This window comes from Triturus cristatus, chromosome 5_2, assembly GCF_964204655.1.
Source record: "Triturus cristatus chromosome 5_2, aTriCri1.1, whole genome shotgun sequence".
Classification (NCBI taxonomy): Eukaryota; Metazoa; Chordata; class Amphibia; order Caudata; family Salamandridae; genus Triturus; species Triturus cristatus.
In genome coordinates, this window is record NC_140588.1 from 646,088,417 (window position 1) to 646,108,522 (window position 20,106).

Consider the following 20,106-nt stretch of genomic DNA (forward strand, 5'->3'; position numbering starts at 1 on the left):
TTGTTTACAAACAATATCACTGGTGTTTTATGAGCTTTCTTTTGTCCCCCTCCAGACTCCCCTAGGAGGAGCAGAGACTCTATTCAGGAATTAGGGGTGGGGGTGCGGACTGATGCTAGGATGGGCTGGTCTCCAACTCATTCTCTTTTTTCATTTAAATGTCTCTCTGGTGTCTAGTGTGCTTTCTGCATCCATCCCATGAGAAAAGGCCCTTTTTGCATTTTTTGTGGCCCCGCTTTTTGATAGATGTTGTGCTGGTTTGCTGACTCTTAAAGTATATGTGCAATTGGCAAGTACTGGATCGATATATCTATACGTCTCTAGTATATTGTACTCTCTGTACCCAGGGCCTATAAGTTGAATGTCACTATTGGACTTCAGCACTGATTGTGCCTACACTACAGTGAAAAAGTGAAAACATGACTCTAGACCTGGCAAACTGTACCTTTTTCCATACCTATAACTTGCTTTTGATACTAGTAAGTCATCCCTAAATAGGCTCTAAGTGTCCATGAGGCAGCGTGCATAGTATGTGACAAGTTGGACATGTGTTCTTAAATTTTGCACGTCCTGGGAGTGAAAACTCTCCAATATTGTTTTTACTGCAGCACGGCCGAATCTCCCAAAGAAAAAAACTGGATCACATCATAAGATGTTTTAATGTATAACTTTAGTTTGGAAATAGCTAGACACATTATTCAAGGACTTAAATTAATAGGAATTCAAAATCCACTTTTCGAAAGTTGGCACTTTATTGGCCTAAGCTTACAGTAGACCTTTCCCCAAGCTGTTACATAGCAACCTGCTGGGAGGTGTGAATAACTCTCAGGCATAAAAGTGGCAACACTAGATAGCTTCCTCAGAATAATACTGGAACTGTTGAAAAAAGAAGGACTGCACCTGATGAACCAAAGAACTGGAAATCGGAAGAACTACATGTGGAGAGAAATCATGAGGGCTGGACTCACTCCCAATTGTATCAGAGATAGAAGTGTTGACTATCCTTCTGTTAAGATTCAGGAACACAAAGCTGCAAAAAACCTGCAACAAAGACTTGTCCAGCTGCCCAGTTCCAACTGAATGTGCTCCAGAGCCGGCTGGTGGCTTCTGGGATATGGAGTCCTAACTAACAAAGTGTACCTTTGAAGCCATTTGGAAAGACGACTACACCTAATGCAATCTGTGAAGAGAAACTCCAAGAACTGAACCTTTTCTGAATTGAACCCAGGACAGAAGACTGGGGGCCAAGAACTAGTTGACTAGCATCCTTTTAAGATCCAGGAATGCAAAAGTTGCAAGACATTTGAAGCAAAATAGAGCTTAGCTCTCTAGTTCCACCTGGAAGTGCCCTAGAGCCTGATGGTAGCTTCTGGGATATTGAGACTTAACTCACAAAGAGGTGCCCAAAAGGTCCTAGCCCATTGGATAGTGTTAGAGTCTACTCTCACCCCCTCAAAATTTCAAATGTGGAATAGGATTTCAAATGTGGATTAAGATTTCAAATGTGGACACTTAGAAATGTTTTTTAAACTTTTTACTAAAATAACCGGAAGCAACCACAGGGCCAGTGCTGTTTCGACTTGCTGGTTTGCCCCGCTGAAAGCAGCTTGACTTCCAGAAAAGTTGAACCAATGCTTTGCAGCACCCTGCTGTAATTGAGCAGTCCATCAGGACCAGCCAGATATTGCCCCGCCAATGAAGAAATTCTACCAGAAAATAGACTAGGGGATGGATTTAGAGCTTGGTGGACAGGTTACTCTGTCACAACATGACAGATGTCCCATCCACGTATTACAAGTGCATTAAATTACATCCTATGGCACTTATAATACAGTGGATGGAATATCTGTCATGTTTGTGTGTCAAACTCAATATCGGGCCTTAAGACAGAAGACAAACTTTTTTACTTGGAGGAACCTGGTACTTGTAGCCAAATTGTGGGCTCTATCACAGTCAGCCTCAACTTTTGACGTTGACCAGATCGTTCATGACCAGATACCCACGGCTGGCACTTTACCCTTTTTCGCACTAGAAAACTCTGAAGCTCCTAAAATCACATCTCCAGTTCTCCTGATCCGATTTTTGCCGTATTGGTGTGTATTTGCTCATTAAAATGAATACTATTTCTATAAATTGGGGTGGGATTTTTATAGTGTTGTGTTTTCAACAGATTAACTGTTTTAGTACTGATAAATGCTTTGAACAAGATTTATACTTTTTATTTACTCCTTTTTCCTCTGTGTCACAGCTACCTAGGACTGAGCAAAGGATTAAGATTAAAGTAATCTAAATGGTCCTGATACAGAGCAGTGATATTATTACTTGGAGAGAAAACACACCCTCTCCAACTAATAATCTACTTTCTCACAAACCCCCCCAGAGGGCAGTTTGGGCTAAATCCTCCAATATCTTGTTTCCTATGATACCTCTCCCTTGGTGATAAGTACCAGGGGAATGACATATGCCCTCGACCACCAATCAAAGTAAAATTAAAAAGGTACTGAATGTCTTCTTTTACTTTCATTTTATGCACTGACGGCATTGCCATTCAAAGAAATAAAGGACACCGCTCTACCCCAGCAACCCAAACTTATTTTATGAAAAAGGGAATCCCTCTGGTGTGAGAACCGGAGAAATGGCCCAGCTTTAGTGGGTGTACAAGACTTTCCCTTTCTCTGCACTGTAAAGACAGTGTACAAGACATGAACATCTCGTCCTCCACACTAAAGAGTTTTAGACAAATTATTTTATTTACTATAAATAAGAAAACTGCAACTTCAACAACATTTTCTTAACATACTTAAAATTTCCCCAGGAGTTACCAGTATATCAAGAGAGAGCATCGGTCATAGGAAGCACATTAACTCTGTGTGATTTAAAAAATAACATTTTAAAACTAGAGGAACATATATAAAAATCAATAATAAAAGTAATATGTAATAAAATCAATTCAGCAATACATGACTTAGTCCACCATTTAGTCCAGTATTTGCATTTAATCAACAAGAACACTGTCCATAGTTTTTCTCAATAGCACATTTTTTGTCATGTGAGTTCCATATTGAATTTAACCTAACCTTTAAGTGTAGAATATCTATCCTCTGCTTTGTTTCTGGTAAAGACCACAAATACGGGAACATTTGTGCTTTTCCTAGTAATTACTTGAAAATACTAACTGAAGATTTCCTGGTTAAATGTTATCCATGGGATCCTTCACTAAGATGTCTAGCTGATACTCGAAGATACTGTTTTTATTTCATATGTAGAATCATGTCTTTTCTAAAGACCAAGAAAAATGACACACCGCAAAGCATCCAAACAATTATTAAAAGTCAATAGCAGTCAATAGCTACTTTAGTTTCTCCTTGCCTCAACTATTGATGATGATGGGCAGAAATGTATAAAGCACTAGTACTCATGGGTAAGAAGTTCATTCTCAACAAAAAGCAATGTTTTCAAATTTTTCTTAAAATTCTGGTCAGACCATACAAGGTGAAGGTCAAGGGGAAGTGCATTTGAGACAGAGGACCTTAGAAAGCATGAAGAGCAGCCTCTTTTCCTGGAGTGATTTCTATACTTCACCAATGCCAAGGCCAGATTGGAGGAGCAGAGTTCAATATTAGGAGAATAATAATGAATTGTTGTTGCACAATATTGAGGGCCTAAATGATATAAGGCTCTAAAGGTTACTGCAAGCATCTTGAATAGAATGTGTTCCTTCACTGGGAGCCCATGAAGGGAATGGATATGCAAGGAGACCCTAGTACACAAAGGAAGATTAAGAAGCAGTCACGTCGCCACATTTTGAACAACCGGAAGCCTATTTATTAAGTAATCTGAGTAGCTCAATTATAGGAGTTAGCATAATCCAGTCTAGAGGTAATTAAGGCCTGAGTCACAATTTTCGTCGCTGGTAAGGAGAGGAAGTGCAAACTATTTTTAGTACACAAAGGAGTCCAAAACAGGTCACACAAGTGACCTGAGGTTTAAAAGAGAACTGTTTATTGTTGCCCCATATTTCATCCGCTATTAAAAACATTTATATTAGTAAAGAGAACAAGCTTATATTTAAATAAAACATAACTTAAATAAAAATGTGTAGTAGGTAACCATATTAAATATTATAGGCCTGCATGTACATTAATTGCTGACTTAAGTTAGCCAAAATGTCAATGCCATGATGAAATGGAAAATAATGCATTAACACTGAAAGGCCTTTTTTTCTCATTGAATGAGTTGTTTGTGCAAATAGTTTTTCTTCTCTCTGCTGCAGATGTTTCAATTTTGGAAGCCTACTTTTAGTGAATTGTAGCTCTTTTTGTAGTTGAGCAGGCGCAGCATTTGCTCCGTCCTTGCCATGCCTCTGGGTGCCTCTGGGGGCTTCAGCGTGGCCCAAAATCACCCGCTTGCTCTATTTCAAAGACACAGTTCGACACCTACCTAGAGACCCCTGGAAGGTGCATTACCAAGGGGATTTCTTTTTACTGTGACCAAATTTCACCCAGTCTTTTCAGGCTGCCCGACATGAATATTTGCCTGCTAAGCGTATCCTCAAAAAGGCTGAGATCCCATACTCCCTTGTTTACCCAGCTAAGTTGCACATCCCTCTGAATGGCAAGCTCTGCTTCCTTACTTATCCTAAGGATGTGCTGAAGTTCTCACACAGGCTTATGACTTCTCAGGGAGCACGCTCTACCCCAATGGACGACATCCAGGATGGTAATGTCGATAGTGCAGAGTGACAGTTTCCTCTTGCATGCTGTGACTGATATTCGAAACACTGTTGACTGGCTATGTGATTTGTCCATTTTGACTTTCCCCGCTATCCTGTCACTTTGCCTATCTCCCCTTCTTTCGACCCGGTTGGCTGGGGTGGCCGCAATAACTCATGTTGACCCTCCACATAAACTTACATCTTTGAATGCTTTGAAGTTATGGTGCCTCAGAATGTTGTACCCTTCACACTTAGCTACCCAGCCTAGGGGTATATGTGAGTCCTACTGGCCCCCAAAGCAAAGGATTTAATAATGTACCTGGTTGTTGGTTGGAGATGAAGGGGGTGGGAGAGTATGTTTCGACAAGCTGGGAGGGTTGAAGTGGGAGGTGGGGGGTAGTTGGTGTCATTTTCTTTCTAGTTATGTTGGTACAGGGCCCTTTTCTCACCCTATGCATCAGTGACTAATATTTGTCCCCATGCACTTTTCGTTCCTCTGCTGACTCCCAGTATAACCTGCAATGACTACTCTGCAATGCCTTCCATGGAGCATCCGAGGCCTAAGTGACTAACTTAAAGCTTGCCCAGTCTTTGAATTTATTTGCATACACAATGTTGACATTTATTACTGCATCTTACTAACACATATCTTCCCCACCTATGCACTGGCTGGCCTGTAGATATGCATGTAACTGTGAATTCTATCCCACATGTGGGAAAGCTATACTCATTTGTAAAGGCTTCCAGTGGTGCATGCTAGTGTCTCTGTGTGACACCCAGGGCAGATATAATATCATACAACAATGTCTCAAAGGGGGTCAATGAAAAATTACAATTTATAAAGTACAATAATTACACAAAACATGTCATCCCACTGTTAAGTTTCAACATAATTGTATTAACAAAAAAGAAGAAAGCCATTGATATATACTTTACAAGGAATAAGAAGCAGAATCAACCATGCTTTAAAAGTTGTGTACTTAGGTGCAAGATCAAGACGTGCTTGTTAAAAAAATGTTTTCAACTGCACAAGTGGAACACTAAAGAAATAGAAATCAGCATTTTCTTTGGGAAATATTTGAATGGAGTATTACGCATGAACATTTACTTTATAATACAACAATAAAAATATCATGACAAAATTAACAATCCCAATTAGGCTAAGGCAAGTTGAAGGGTGTTTCGACCTTCATGACTTGAGGTCATTATCAGGACTAGGGAACACACAGAAGGACATTGCTGCCTAACGAATAATAAAGAGAGAGTTAGCCCTATCAATGAATGCATTTAAAATTATGTATAGAAATATGGACTACATGTAGGGGGTACCTGAAGAGAATCCAAGGCACCTAGGGCCAAGGAAATGAGAAAAGGGCTACATTAGCCACCACTAGCAAAACACAGAAAAAGCAGACTCTTGTGTTGCCAGGTTGTCCGTCAGAGTACGTCAATGAGCCAAGGATAAACTTTATTCATGGGGCTGTGGAAGACAAAAGACAACAGCCCGGTCAGATGACAGGGGAGAAAAACTCAGCATATCCAGATTAGACCAGTAGGAGCTCACCCATTGGTAAAGGGAACATTCATGTATGGTCAAGAATAGGAACATAAAAGAACGCCAACTGATCAGGAATTAATCTAAAATGAATAATGAACAGAGAAGGTTACGGGCGTGTGCACTGTGAAGAATGGTTGCATTCTTCAAGGGTTCTCTATAACCCTATAGACGGGGAGCGGGTGCTTGATTGGCTGCTATCAGCAACATGCATGGACCACAGGCATCCTGGCTAGAAGCATGCTCTCTATACACTATAAATAAATATGCCAGTGTACAAGGGTACTGATTTGCTCTATAGATGGTAGGACCAGAAGCGCAGGTTCATGAATAACTGCACACGTAAATTTAAAAATATACCTGAATCAAAGGTACTCTTATAATGTGTGGTGAGCGGCCTTACCTGGTGGTATTTAAAAATGTATGCATTTCCAATGGGATCACAGGTAAGGAAGTGGGGCCAACCGTAACGCATCTCCCTTGTGCCTGCCGGCGCAGAAGCTAACAGTGTGGGACCATGTTCCATAATTATCTGATCATACTCCAGGGCAGGCGACCCAAAGGGCAGAAGGCAATTTGCTTGACTAAAACCAGTTAAGGGGCAGTACTGCAGTCACTAATTTATTCGGCGTGGGGCTGTGCACTCGTAGCGTGTCCCTAGTGAATCAGAAGCACTGCGTCTACATGAGACTGGGCCAAATGAATGCTGGAATTGAATAACCACTAGACACAGGGATTCCAGGAGTTGTATATTACAATGTGCCCCTGGGGCACTGAAAGAAGATCACCCTCATGGAATAGAGTGTTTGTAAGGGTGAAATTAATCAAAAATATAAGCATATGCATGTGCATTCATTCCTAAAAACATTCAGACATTTATAACAGAAAAACATTCAAAATAATTAGACAATTATTATATATATGTATATAGATTGATGAAGAGAAATCAGGGGAATCCTCCCATGGTAGTGAAGGGCAGGCGTGTTATGTACCTAGACACAGTCCAAAGAGGAAGGATATTTTAGGTAGAAACTATATTGTTCTATTTATCTATTGTGTTCAAGCCATTGTCAGCGGAATTACAACGTGTAATCCAGCAACATTCACCTTGTAGCAGTAGTTGGGCCAAATCTCCTCTGAGTATTGGCAAGGTGGGTTGGTCTATCACTTGCCACACAAAGTCATTTTTCAGTGTGGCTATGTGCTTTAAAGTGGGCAAAAGTGGCAGTCCTGATGATAACATTCCAGCCAGGATCATACCTGGCCTGAGCGAACAGCTTTGTCCTATATTTGAAGGATTGGTGAATCTTTCACTTAGTTCAGGTACTGTTCCAAAAGATTGGAAACGAGCTTTGGTTAGACCCATTAGGAAAAGCACCTCCATCCCATGGACTGATCTAACCAACCTTAGGCCTATATTCCTACTACCATTCTTAGGGAAACTGGCTGAGAAACATGTCAATCACCACTTGTCCAATTACATCGAACTTGTGGGGCTCTGGACTACTCTCAGTCAGGGTTTAGGCCTAAACACAGTACGGAGTCTACTCTCCTGTCTGTCACAGATGACCTACAGATGTATCAGGACAGGGGCTTTTCAGTAATCCTGGTGCTTTTAGATCTATCAGCAGCGTTCGATACCGTTTCACATGCCATTCTTATTGAACGGTTATCGAACGCTGGCATCAAGGATAGGGCCATCGAATGGCTGAAAAGCTTTCTCCTCAATCGTTCCCAGAGAGTTATCATGGACTCCTACCACTCAGCGGAGACTGAGATCTCTAAGGGGGTGCCCCAGGGCTCTTGTTTGAGCCCAACCCTTTTTAATATATACGTGGCGCCACTGGCTAGAGTGATGCGAAGATATGGTTTTATTCCAGTATCGTATGCTGATGACACCCAGCTCCTCTTTCCTTTCAAAACTCTCTCCGCTGAAGTGAAAAGTTCCTTTACTGCTGGCATGAAGGCAGTGGCTCGCTGGATGTCTTCCAACTTTCTCCAGTGTAATGTCAGTAAAACGGATGTAATGTTGTTTGGTGAGGCAAAAATGTTGTGGACCCCTGACTGGTGGCCACTTGATCTAGGAATAGTTCCTGAACCTAAACAGGTTGTGAAGAACCTTGGGATTCGTTTGGATCAAGACTTGCTTTTTAAACTACATGTCAATTACACTTCAGGAATCTGTTTTCATACCATCAGTTTGTTACGGAAAATTTTTCCCTTCCTACCAGATTCCTGTAGGAGAACCTTGGTTCAGACCTTGGTTTTAAGTAGGATTGACTACTGTAATGGCCTGCTATTTTCTGCCAACGAAAGCGTCTTGAATAAACTTCAGGTCATTCAAAACACGGCAGCTCGCCTTGTCCTTAATGCTCCCCCTAGAACTGCTTCTAAACCCGTCCTGGATCAACTACACTGGCTGTCGATCCGTCAGAGGATAAAATTTAAGATATGCTGCCTTATCCACAAATGTATAAATGGCCAAGGGCCCGTTTATCTTCAAAATAAATTTGTTCCCTACATTCCGCTTCGATCATTAAGATCTAGCAATAACCTTCTCTTGGTGATCCCACGTGCAAAAAAAACCAGACATGGGAATAAAGCTTTATCAATTACAGGCCCCACATTGTGGAATAAACTTCCTTTATCATTAAGACAGTGCAAGGAACATCTTACCTACAGGAAACTCCTCAAAACTGTGCTGTTTAGGAATGAGATCTAGCTCCTCTTTCATCTTATCCTTGCTTTACCGATTACTGAAAAGCGCAGAGATACTCCATTGGAGTCGATTCTAGCGCTATACAAACCAATAAATAAAAATAAACCAGAGGGACATTTTCCACTTGGCATCTGATTTTGCTTTTGTATTGTATATGGAATCTTTGACCTGCTGAGTTGTTTGCCTGTTATAGAGCAGGTTGCAGGTGCAGTGGATCACATAAATCACATTGGGAGACCTGTTTTGAATGTTTTGGTATTGATGGTTTTTACGTATACCGTGCAGTTTTAGCATTTGTAGTGGTCACTTACAGCTAGTAACCCCCATGTGGTGGTGATGGGTTGACTTGTTTTGGTTTCGCGTGTCCATGTGATGGCATGAGTTAAGTGATCACCCAAGTTTTTGCCTCTCCTGTAGGAAAATAGAGGTGGGTCTGCATAACTGTTTTGGGTACGTGAAACATTCCAATTCTTTTTGAATATCTTACTAATTTTGTTCCAAGCCAGGCAAAATGTAGATACAAATAGAATGAGTGTATTCACAGTTCTTGTTTCATTGTTGTATCATAAAGTAAATGTCCATGTATAATACTCTTTTCAAATATTTGCCAAAGAAAAGACTGATTTATATTTCTTATGTGTTCCACTTGCACCCGTTTAAAACACTTTTTTTACAAGCATGATGTACTCACCTTGCACCTAAATACACAATTTTAAAAGCATGTTTGATGCTGCTTTCTATTCCTAGTAAAGTATAAATCCATGTCTTTCTTCTTTCCGGATAAAACAATTACATTGAAATTCAAAAGTGGGACTACGTGTTTTTTTGTAATTAATTTACTTACTGAATTGTAATTTCTCATTGAGACATTGGTGTATGATATTATACTCAGCCAGGTCTCAACTGAGGTTAAGGGTTTCTGCTGTTGTTTTTAAATACCCAGGACAGATATGTCATTCTTCATGGTACACTGCAGGGCCAACCATTCCCGCTAGTGTCCATGCATGATCCAAATGGCAATTGCCCTGATTTCTTTATGGAAATCTGGCAAAATATAAATAGGATGGGACCAGCAACAATAATGTAGGAGGGTGATTTTAATGTGTTATTGGACATTCTACGGGATCGATCTTCAACAACAGATGCCCCCATCCTGGAGCAGCTGACTGCCTAAGTCTCCTCATGCAGGAGTATTAGATGGTGAACGTGTGGCAACTTAGTAACCCCCAAGCACAGGGAGGCACTTGCATTGGCAATTCACACAATACTTGGTCTAGAAATGATTAAATGATTACTGGCTGGTCATTAGGGATATAATCCCCTGGACCAGAGTGGTCACTCAACTCCTCAGAACTCTCTCTCACCATACCACAGTTCTGCTGGAGACTTCTCTCTTCATGACACAGAGCCAGGGATACACTTGGCAAGTCCCTACAGGCACCCTTCAGGACTGAGCTGAGATAAAATTACTATGAGCATTTCTCCCTCAATGCTGTATCTGTGACTTTGTCTTCCATTTTCTGGGAGGCATTCAAGGTGGTCATAACGGATAGCCAAACAGGCAGGACTGCTGCAGCAATTTGTGCACAGCTTCCCAGGCTCGAGACCAAGATTTACTCTGTCGAACTGGCCTAATATGCCTCTGGTGATGCTTCAGTTCCTGACTCTTTTAGAAAAAAATTAGTGAATATGATGAAGAGGCCCTTCAGGAGACACTCTATCTGGGTAGGAAAGCAACTACTACCGTTATGGTAAGGGTCACAGGACATTATATACACTTGCCCGGCTTCTTATGGAATCGATAGATGACCAGCAGACCCCACGCTCAGACTCTGTAGGCATTTAGCACACAATGACAAATTTCTATGCAACACTCCACAGCTCCACCTTGCCTTCTGTCTCTGCCTGATTGGACCACTTAGTAGTGTCAATACAGTCTCTCTGTCTCGAGAACTTATACATGCTGTTCCTAGACGTTCCCTTCACCACCACAATATTGTACTAGTAATACAAGCATGCACGGGAAGGGTTTGGATTTGTGCGGTATGCAATGGCGCCTACTCATGTGCGCTTCTGTGTATAGATGATATAAGTGTCGTACAGTGCTACAGGCGAAGGGATAACCCTGAACCCCTCAAATAGACACAAGGCCTACAAGTTTATATTACAAATGCCTGTGCACACGTTTTTGTGAATCGCAGAAACAGTACTGCGTAACTTAGATTAATGAAAATTCAGACAAAGCACTACTATAAACACGCAAATAGGTGAAATAATAGCAGAACACTCCGGGTATCTCGTGTCCTTTGTGTTTAATAGAGATCGATTGCCCAGACAACACGTGTTTCATCAGGGTGTGAACCCACAACTTCTTCAGGGCGAGAAGATGTACCATAACAAGGTCTCAGAGACTATAACACAGACATGTGTTAAAGTGAGGGTGTTACTACACTAGAATCATTTTTCGCCTACACAAGTGACTCTAGTGTAGTAACACCCTGGGTGACAAACCCTAGTCCTGTGCATAATCACTTCTGATGGGTAGGTCCTATAAGTGGTGTATAGACCAGTGAGGTGAAAGGGTGTCAGTTAACATCATGAATTGGCTAACCCTGATTTGGGTGCAATCGTATCATTGTGGCAGTGTATAGTGATATAGTTTAGTGACTGGTCTAACATTAACATGCTCATAACGACGTAGACTCTACGTCGATCAGTCCATCATAGCATGAAACATCTAATAATTTACATCATAAAATCAAATACAAAAATATAATGCACTCATCAACAAGAGGTTCTTACATGTTTTGAGAGAGGGATAAGGTATATCCAGGATTTAAAAAGGAAAGAGAAAGGGAAAGGAAAAGGGAAAGGGAGAGAGGAAAGAAACAAAGTAAGTCCAGAGGAAGGACCACAGAGTGGAGGGTCAGTCGAACTGTCAGTGAGAGATATGATTCGTATCTCTATGGCGAATAAATGAAATTAATTGATCTGTAAATACAAGGAGTATAACGGTATGGATCAATGGTTCATCCAAACCATGGGGCTTTAATTAACTGCGCTGATGCCTGCGCACAGTATGATTATCATGAGAAATGAGGCTTACCACTCCACCGGTTGTACTTCCGTCCCAGCTGGAGTAGGAATGGAATAGATTCCCAAAGTAAAATCAAATGAACAAGGACTTGTCAAATAAATAGTCCAATGTCACTGTAGACAGAAGGAGAACAGGTGTATAATATGTAAGGGTGGGCGTAGTTCGCGAAGTAGCACTTCGCGAAGCTACGCAAAGTGAAGTTCGCACTACGCGAGCTACGCGTAGCACTTCGCGAACTGCGTAGTAACATGTTCGCACTGTGCAAGATGTTGTTTTCAATGATTGCACAGTGCGGACAAGCAACCGGCACTGTGCAATCATTGAAAATGGCATCTTGCACAGTGCGAGCTGTAGTTTTCTGCTGCTCGAGTAGATTTTTACTCGAGCGGCAGCTTTCTCAACGCGAACTGGTAGTTTCTCATCGCGAGCGGTCGCGAGCATACGCGACCCCTCGCAATGAGAAACCTGACCTCCTCGCGTTGGGAATCTCGCCGGGAGGTTTATTTTCCATGCTCGCGATCGCGAACAAGGAAAAAGTCTCGCCAGGATGTCATTTTGCTTGCTCGCGGTCGCCAACTTGACGTTGAGGACCGCGAGCAAGCAAAAAATGACCGCAGCACTACGCAACACTACGCTACGCGTGTTCGCACTGTGCTACGTGCAGTTCGCGTAGTGCGAAGTAGCGCGAACTTCGCAAACTACGCGAGCGTAGCGTAGTGCTTCGCCCAGGCCTAATAATATGGGAGCAGACCCTGGTGTATACATGAGACACCATATGACAAAGCCCCAACTATAGAAACAGAAACTAATACTGAACAGGGGCCACAGGGTAGATAAGTCCCCAAAGACATAAGTATCAATTGACATAATTAAAGAAGGGTTGGGGTAGGGAGGCAGCCCCTATGATGCGCCCACCAATTGCATTATTTTAAATGGACATGATTGAAGGAGGGTTGGGGTATTGAGGCATCTCATGTTACACAACCACTATTACTGTATTAGGAATCAGGGCTGCGTCCCGTAGGTGTTCCCACTGTCCAATAGGGCAAGTCTGAGTCAGGCGGAGAACTGGATAGCCAGAGCTCCCACATACCCAGCATGTAAACTAATGCCGAAAAAAAATTCTTTCTGGTGACTCTGCTAGTATAAGCAGCATGGAGTGGGGAAAGAGTTATGCAAAGTTACCTCCAGGTAGTGTGACGAAGAGTTGCAGCACACAAAAGAAAACAAGCAGAGTTGGGCTCAGTCCAGGGTGAGTTACTCTACAAAAGTAAACAGAAAAGGTGCCGTCAGGGCAAATGCCAGGCAGTTATCGTATATGCAGAAGAGAGGCCCTAAAATCATTACCACCTGGAGATCTGTGTGAAGGCAGCCGAGTATGCTGCTCAATCTCGTGATCCACGGCGAAAACCGGAAGTGCTGTGACGTTGTGGGTTAAGGGTTATAAAGGAAAAGTGAGACACGGCTCAACAATTGCAGCCGGAAGTGTCTATTTCGTCATCATGTTCAAAATTGTGCGTGGTGCCAATCAGATTCACTAAAGGACTAGAATATCAACCCAAATACGGATGACAGAGGAAAAATGAGCAGCGAAAAAAACGTCCTTTTACACGAGCGGAGAAGAGGTACTACAAACAATAAGCGAGCAAATGCTCAATAGAGTTACAAATGAATCCATCCGCAACGAGTGTAATGAAATTGGTAGAGACGGCTAAAGACCGAGAGGATTAGCAGAAACAGAAAATAGGGGAGAGGCATTTAGGTAGAAGCCAGCGAGACAGATGAGAGATTAGGTACATTACAGACCATCTGTCCTAGACGGACCAAGAACAGCATATTCCATACTGACATAAGCAGGGTAATTTGACAGAGAGGCGAGACAGGCAAAACCAAGGCAATTGTCATCAATATTGTTGTGAATTAATTTTAAGGTATCATTGGCATCTGGTAAAGCGATAATTATGAAACCCCAAAGGCAATGTCATGTCTTTGAGTACACACCCTTCCAGGCAGCAATAGTATAAAGTATCGAATTTGACATGGCATGCGAAGCAATTGCTAATTCAGAAGTCGTACAGTAGTTATATGTCAACATAGTAATATCCTCAGCACACATAACCAACGAACTTTAAGTCACATTTAGAAAAGAACAAACATCCAATCCACATAAGGATATGCCATTCAGAAACACATAGTGTACATTGTGCACCCATATCCTTTGAATAGGGATTACCAGATTGAAGATACATGACAGGCCATATTAACAGGGTCATGTGGCCAATTACCAGTCTCAACTATCAGTCCGAATTGTAGCTCATGGTCGGTATTAAGCTCAAACTCAACAAATTTTTATCTCATGATCCAGGTGGCTTCCACATGGCGTAACATGTGTTCCCTGTCCCCACCCCTCACATTCTGTGGAACATGTTCTATCCCATAGAAGGAAAACTGTTTGTACATCCCCTGTGCTTTACAGTTCGAGGCGTGAGTTGCCATAAGGTATCTCACATCTCCTTGTTTAAGTGCCCGTGTGTGTTCACTTATGCGATCTTTGAGCATGCGAATAGTGCTGCCTATATATTCTTTCTCGCATTTGCACACGATTATATAAACAACATAACGTGTCATGCAGTTAATGATTTGTTTAATCTTGTATTCTCTCCTGTCCGGACCATGAAAATATATGATATTATGCCAGGCCCATCTACAGACCCCACAGCTTACACACTTGTGGAAACGGAAAGTCTGTTGTGTTAGCTAATCATTTTCTCTAGTGGTAGTTAGAACAGTCGGTGCTCAGAATTGATTTCAAGGTCCTGCCTCTTCTGTATGTTATGAGAGATCCGTGTGTGGTAAAAGTGTCCAAGGATTTGTCAGCACTTAAAATGTTCCAGTGTTTGTGCATGCTCTTAGATAGCAGGTTGGACAATTCAGTGTGGTTGGTTATGAGTCTCTCCGGTTGTGTAGTCTGGTTTTTGGTTTCTGTCTCCTTAAGTGTTTCAGTGAGTGGAAGTTTCTTGATGTGTATTTCAGCCCTATCTAGGGATGTTCCATGGTAACCTCTGTCCTTGAACCTGGATTTCATGGAGTGGAAGCAGGATAAGAATTCACTGTCCTCGCTACAATTTCTTCTGGCTCTAGTGAATTCCCAATAGGGGATGGCCTCAATTTGATGTTGGGGATGAGCGCTAGAAGCATGCAAAACAGCATTGCATGCCGTAGGTTTGTGATAGAGCTTGCTGTGTATGGAACCATTATGGACGTAAAGTTCCACGTCCAAGAAGATTATGTTAGTGAAGCTAAGATGATGAGTGAATTTGACTCCTAATTTGTTGGCGTCCAGGTAAAGGTAAAAATCCTGTAATCTCTGTTCTGTCCCTGACCATAATAGAAGGCAGTCATCTATATACTGACCCCAGTATACAATGTACTGACTGCCCTTGACACTCCAAATCCATTTTGCTTCAAAGAACCCCATGAAGAGGTTGGCGAAGGATGGCGAAAAGTTTGAGCCCCTGGCCACTCCGGGTATCTGCTTGTACCACTGGCCTTCAAACATAAAACAATTGTTATTCAGGATTAGTTCTGCTATGAATAGGAGCATTCTAGTGTGCTGCAGTTGTGTTGCTGGTTTTTTGCCCAGGTGCCATTCTATCGCTTGTAAGCCAATCTGTGCGTTGATGTTTGTGTAAAGGGAAACAACATCTAGAGTTGCCAATATTATGTCATTCTGCCAGGTAAGATCATTGAGTAGACTCAGAATGTGTTTGGTGTCTCTAATGTAGGCCAGAAGATTTTGTACAATCAGTTATAAGAACATGTCCACGTGTTCCGCTAGTCTCCCCGTCGGACCCCCTATGCTGGACACAATGGGTCTCCCAGGCAGAAAGGGAAGGTTCTTGTGAACCTTGGGCAGTGTGTATAGTATGGGAAATCTCGGTCTCTGAACTTTGAGGTACAAGTGTTCATCCTCACTGAGGTGCCCCTCTGCGTGCGTCGTCCTGAGATGTTTAATAATCTGGATAGTGAGAGGTCCAATTGGGTTAGAGCTAAGGGCCTCATAGCACTCGATATCGACAAGTTGGCTTAAGACCTCCCCATCGTAGTCATGCTTGTCCATGACTACAATGTTTCCCCCTTTGTCTGCTTCCCTGATGATGATGGAATTGTCTGTGGATAAGATTGTCAGAGCTTGTCGTTCACTCTGTGATAGATTATCATTAGTGAATTTCCTACCTGGTCTCATTTTAGCCTCAAATGTATCAATGTCCTTTAAAACCAATCTGTGGAACGTATCTATGGTGTTCCTCCCTGGTAAGATGGGAGTCCACTTGGATTTGGATTTCAGTCCACTAGCTTTGGAATAGTCTGTGTCAATATTTAGTTCCATCAAGAGTTGGGTCATGTTCTCTGGTGTATCTTCCTGGTTAGTGATGGAGAGTAGTAGCTGGTTGTCATAAATGTCTTGTATGCTGAGTACATATGAAACACCACACACAGGGATGTTTTTAGTATTTTTATTTTGCACAGGTTTGTTAACAAACATTTTCTTCAATTTTAGATTCCTAGTAAACTTAAAAAGGGCTATCTTTGCTTTGCACGTGTCCCCTCTCTCAATGGCGCAGAAGCCTAGACCTTTCTTAAGTAGTGCAATCATATCATCTGTGAGTGTAAGGGAAGCTAGGTTAATAATGTCCACCCCCTTTTCTTGTGCATCTCTTAGTTCTTTTTGTCCCCTGACCTGAGATTCATCCTGATGTTGTTTTTGCCCTGCTCTCTTCCCCCTAGGGGTTTTCTTGTTTGCGCTCCACGGGTGGGCTGTGTCCTGTTGCCTTTTTTAATACACTGGACCTTCCTCAAAAAAATGTTTTCCGGCCTCTCTAAATTAGAGATAATGAGTGCATTCTCAAACTTACTGTCACTAGCTATAGGGACACTCATAAAGGTCGAGCTTGAGGAGATGGAGATAGTCTGTTGTCTACCAGTTCTATTGTTATCATGATCATTAGTTAGAATTTGGTTGTACTTTTTAGCAAACGTAAAGATCCTTCCCTCTCTATAATGGATCTCGTCCCTCCTTAATGTCCTAGCTTTACGCTGTTTAATATCCTCTGGGTTCTTGGTTAGTACTTCTGTGAAAATGACATTGTTTTTCTCGTGGCTTCTGGTAGTCCAAGCTCTCTAATTTCTCCCTCTAACTTGCTAATTACTGTCTGAAGTGCAGTGACCTTGTGTTCTGCGTTCTCAATCAGTATCCTTATTAGTGTTTTTGAGTTGGAGGTCAGTGCTTCCTCCCACAATTTTAGAATGCCCTCATCCAACTCGTCGTAAGTGGGGAAGATTTGGGCACGTAATCCCCTTGGTATCCTGTCTAATATGAGATACTGATTCAGAGTGATGTTGTCCCACCACTTGCTATTTTCATTCTTTTTCAGTTTTTCTAGTTTTATGAATTTCTCCCTCAATCCCTCATTTCGTGAAAGATTTCGCCGTGGGTCACGAGATTGAGCAGCATACTCGGTTGCCTTCACACAGATCTCCAGGAGGTAAGGATTTTCTGTCCTCTCTTCTGCATATACAATAACTGCCTGTGCATTTGCCCTGACGGCACCTTTTCTGTTTGCTTTTGTAGAGTAACTCACCCTGGACTGAGCCCAACTCTGCTTGTTTTCTTTTGTGTGCTGCAACTCTTCGTCACACTACCTGGAGGTACATTTGCATAACTCATTCCCGACGCCCTGCTGCTTAAACTAGCAGAGTCACCAGAAAGATTTTTTTCGCCATTAGTTCACATACTGGGTATGTGGGAGCTCTGGCTATCCAGTTCTCCGCTTGACTTGGACTTGCCCTATTGGACGGAGGGAACACCCACGGGACGCAGCCCTGATTCTTAATACAGTAATAGTGGGCGTGTAACATGAGATGCCTCAATACCCCAACCCTCCTTCAATGATGTCTATTTAATTAATGCAATTGGTGGGCGCGTCAAAGGGGCTGCCTCTCTGCCTCAACCCTTCTTTAATTATGTCCATTGATACTCATGTCTTTGGGGACTCATCTACCCTGTGGCCCCTGTTCAGTATTAGTTTCCGTTTCTATAGTTAGGGCTTTGTCATATGGTGTCTCATGTATACACCAGGGTCTGCTCCCATATTATACATTTGTTCTCCTTCTGTCTACAGTGACATTGGACCGTTTATTTGACAAGTCCTTGTTCATTTGATTTTACTTGGGAATCTATTCCATTCCTACGCCAGCCGGGACGGAAGTACAACCGGCGGAGTGGTAAGCCTCATTTCTCATGATAATCATACTGTGCTCAGGCGTCAGCACAGTTGATTAAAGCCCCATGGTTTGGATGAACCATTGATCCATACCCTTATACTCCTTGTTTTTACAGGTCGATTCATTTCAGTTATTCGCCATAGAGGTACAAATCCTATCTCTAAATGACAGTTCGACTGACTCTGTGGTCCTTCCTATGGACTAACTCTGTTTCTTTCCTCTCTCCCTTTCCCTTTCCCTTTCTCTTTCCTTTTTAAATCCCGGATATACTTTATCCCTCTCTCAAAACATGCCAGAAACTCTTGTTGATGAGTGCATTATATTTCTGTATTTGATTTTATGATGTCAATTATTGGATGTTTCGTGATATGATGGATTGATATTCATAGAGTCTACGTCGTTATGAGCATTGTCAATATTAGACCAGTCACCAAACTATATCACTATACACTGCCACAATGATACTATTGCACCCAAACCAGTGTTAGCCAATTCATGATGTCCCCTGACACCCTTTCACCTCACTGGTCTATACACCACTTATAGGACCTACCCATCAGAAGTGATTATGCACAGGACTATGGGTTTACATCCAGGGTGTGACTACACTAGAGTCACTTGTCGCCTAACTTTAACACATATCTGTGTGATAGTCTCTGAGACCTTTTTATTGTACGTCTTCTAGCCCTGAAGAGGTCGTGGGTTCACACCCTGACAAAACACGTGTTGGCTGGGCAATCGATCTCCATTAAACACAAAGGACACGAGATACTGTTACGCAGTACTGTTTCTACGATTTACAAAAACATGTGCACAGGCATTTGTAATATAGTAATGCAGGCATGCCTAGGGATAAGGTGCCAGATTTGGCCACCTTACTATGTCCTTCTATGAAGTATATGCACCACTTATTGCCCTTCATCTCTTGGCAGTTCATGAATATTCCCTCCAGAAGGGGGTTCTTTCTCCTAGATCATGTGAGGCAATGATTTTGAAGCCCAAGAAGCCACCTAACCATTCTAATTCCTATTGCCCACGATCCATGATAAATGTCAAAACAAAATCCTGGCTAAGCCACTAACTACCAGATTGCTGCTATTGCTGCCAGATATTGTGCAGGCTAAGCTGTCTGGTTTTGTCCCCAGGCATAACAGATTCAGAACCTTTGTACTATGTTTTCACTCTCTCAGTCCATTAACCTCAAATCAAAGGTGGCAGCGATACTTCTCGGTGTTACCAAAGCATTTGATTCCCTGGAGTGGCCCTATTTGTTCAAGCTGCTGAGATGCATTGGGCTCAGTTATCAGTTCATCAGCTTGATCATACTTCTTTACAAATCACTGTGCACTAGACTATGCATAAACTGCGAAGAGACAGACCCTTTCCCCATGACCAGGGCACCCAGCAGGGATGCCCCTTGATTCCCATTCTATTTGCCATTGCAATGGAACTGTTAGCAGCCCACCTGTGACAATATCACCGTCACAGGGGTCTTGCCTTTCGGGATAGGGACATTATAGTCTCCCTATGTGCTGACGATATTACTCTCTATGTACGTGAACCGCAGATTAATCTGTCTCCTGTAATACTGGTAGTTATAACTTTTGATGGACACTCTGGTGTCCACATTAACTGGTCCAAATCCATACTTATTTCACTCACCTCAGTGACAGATTGCTTTGACATTGAATACCCCCCACCTTGGGCGAAGGGACTGGTCAAATATTTGGGAGCTT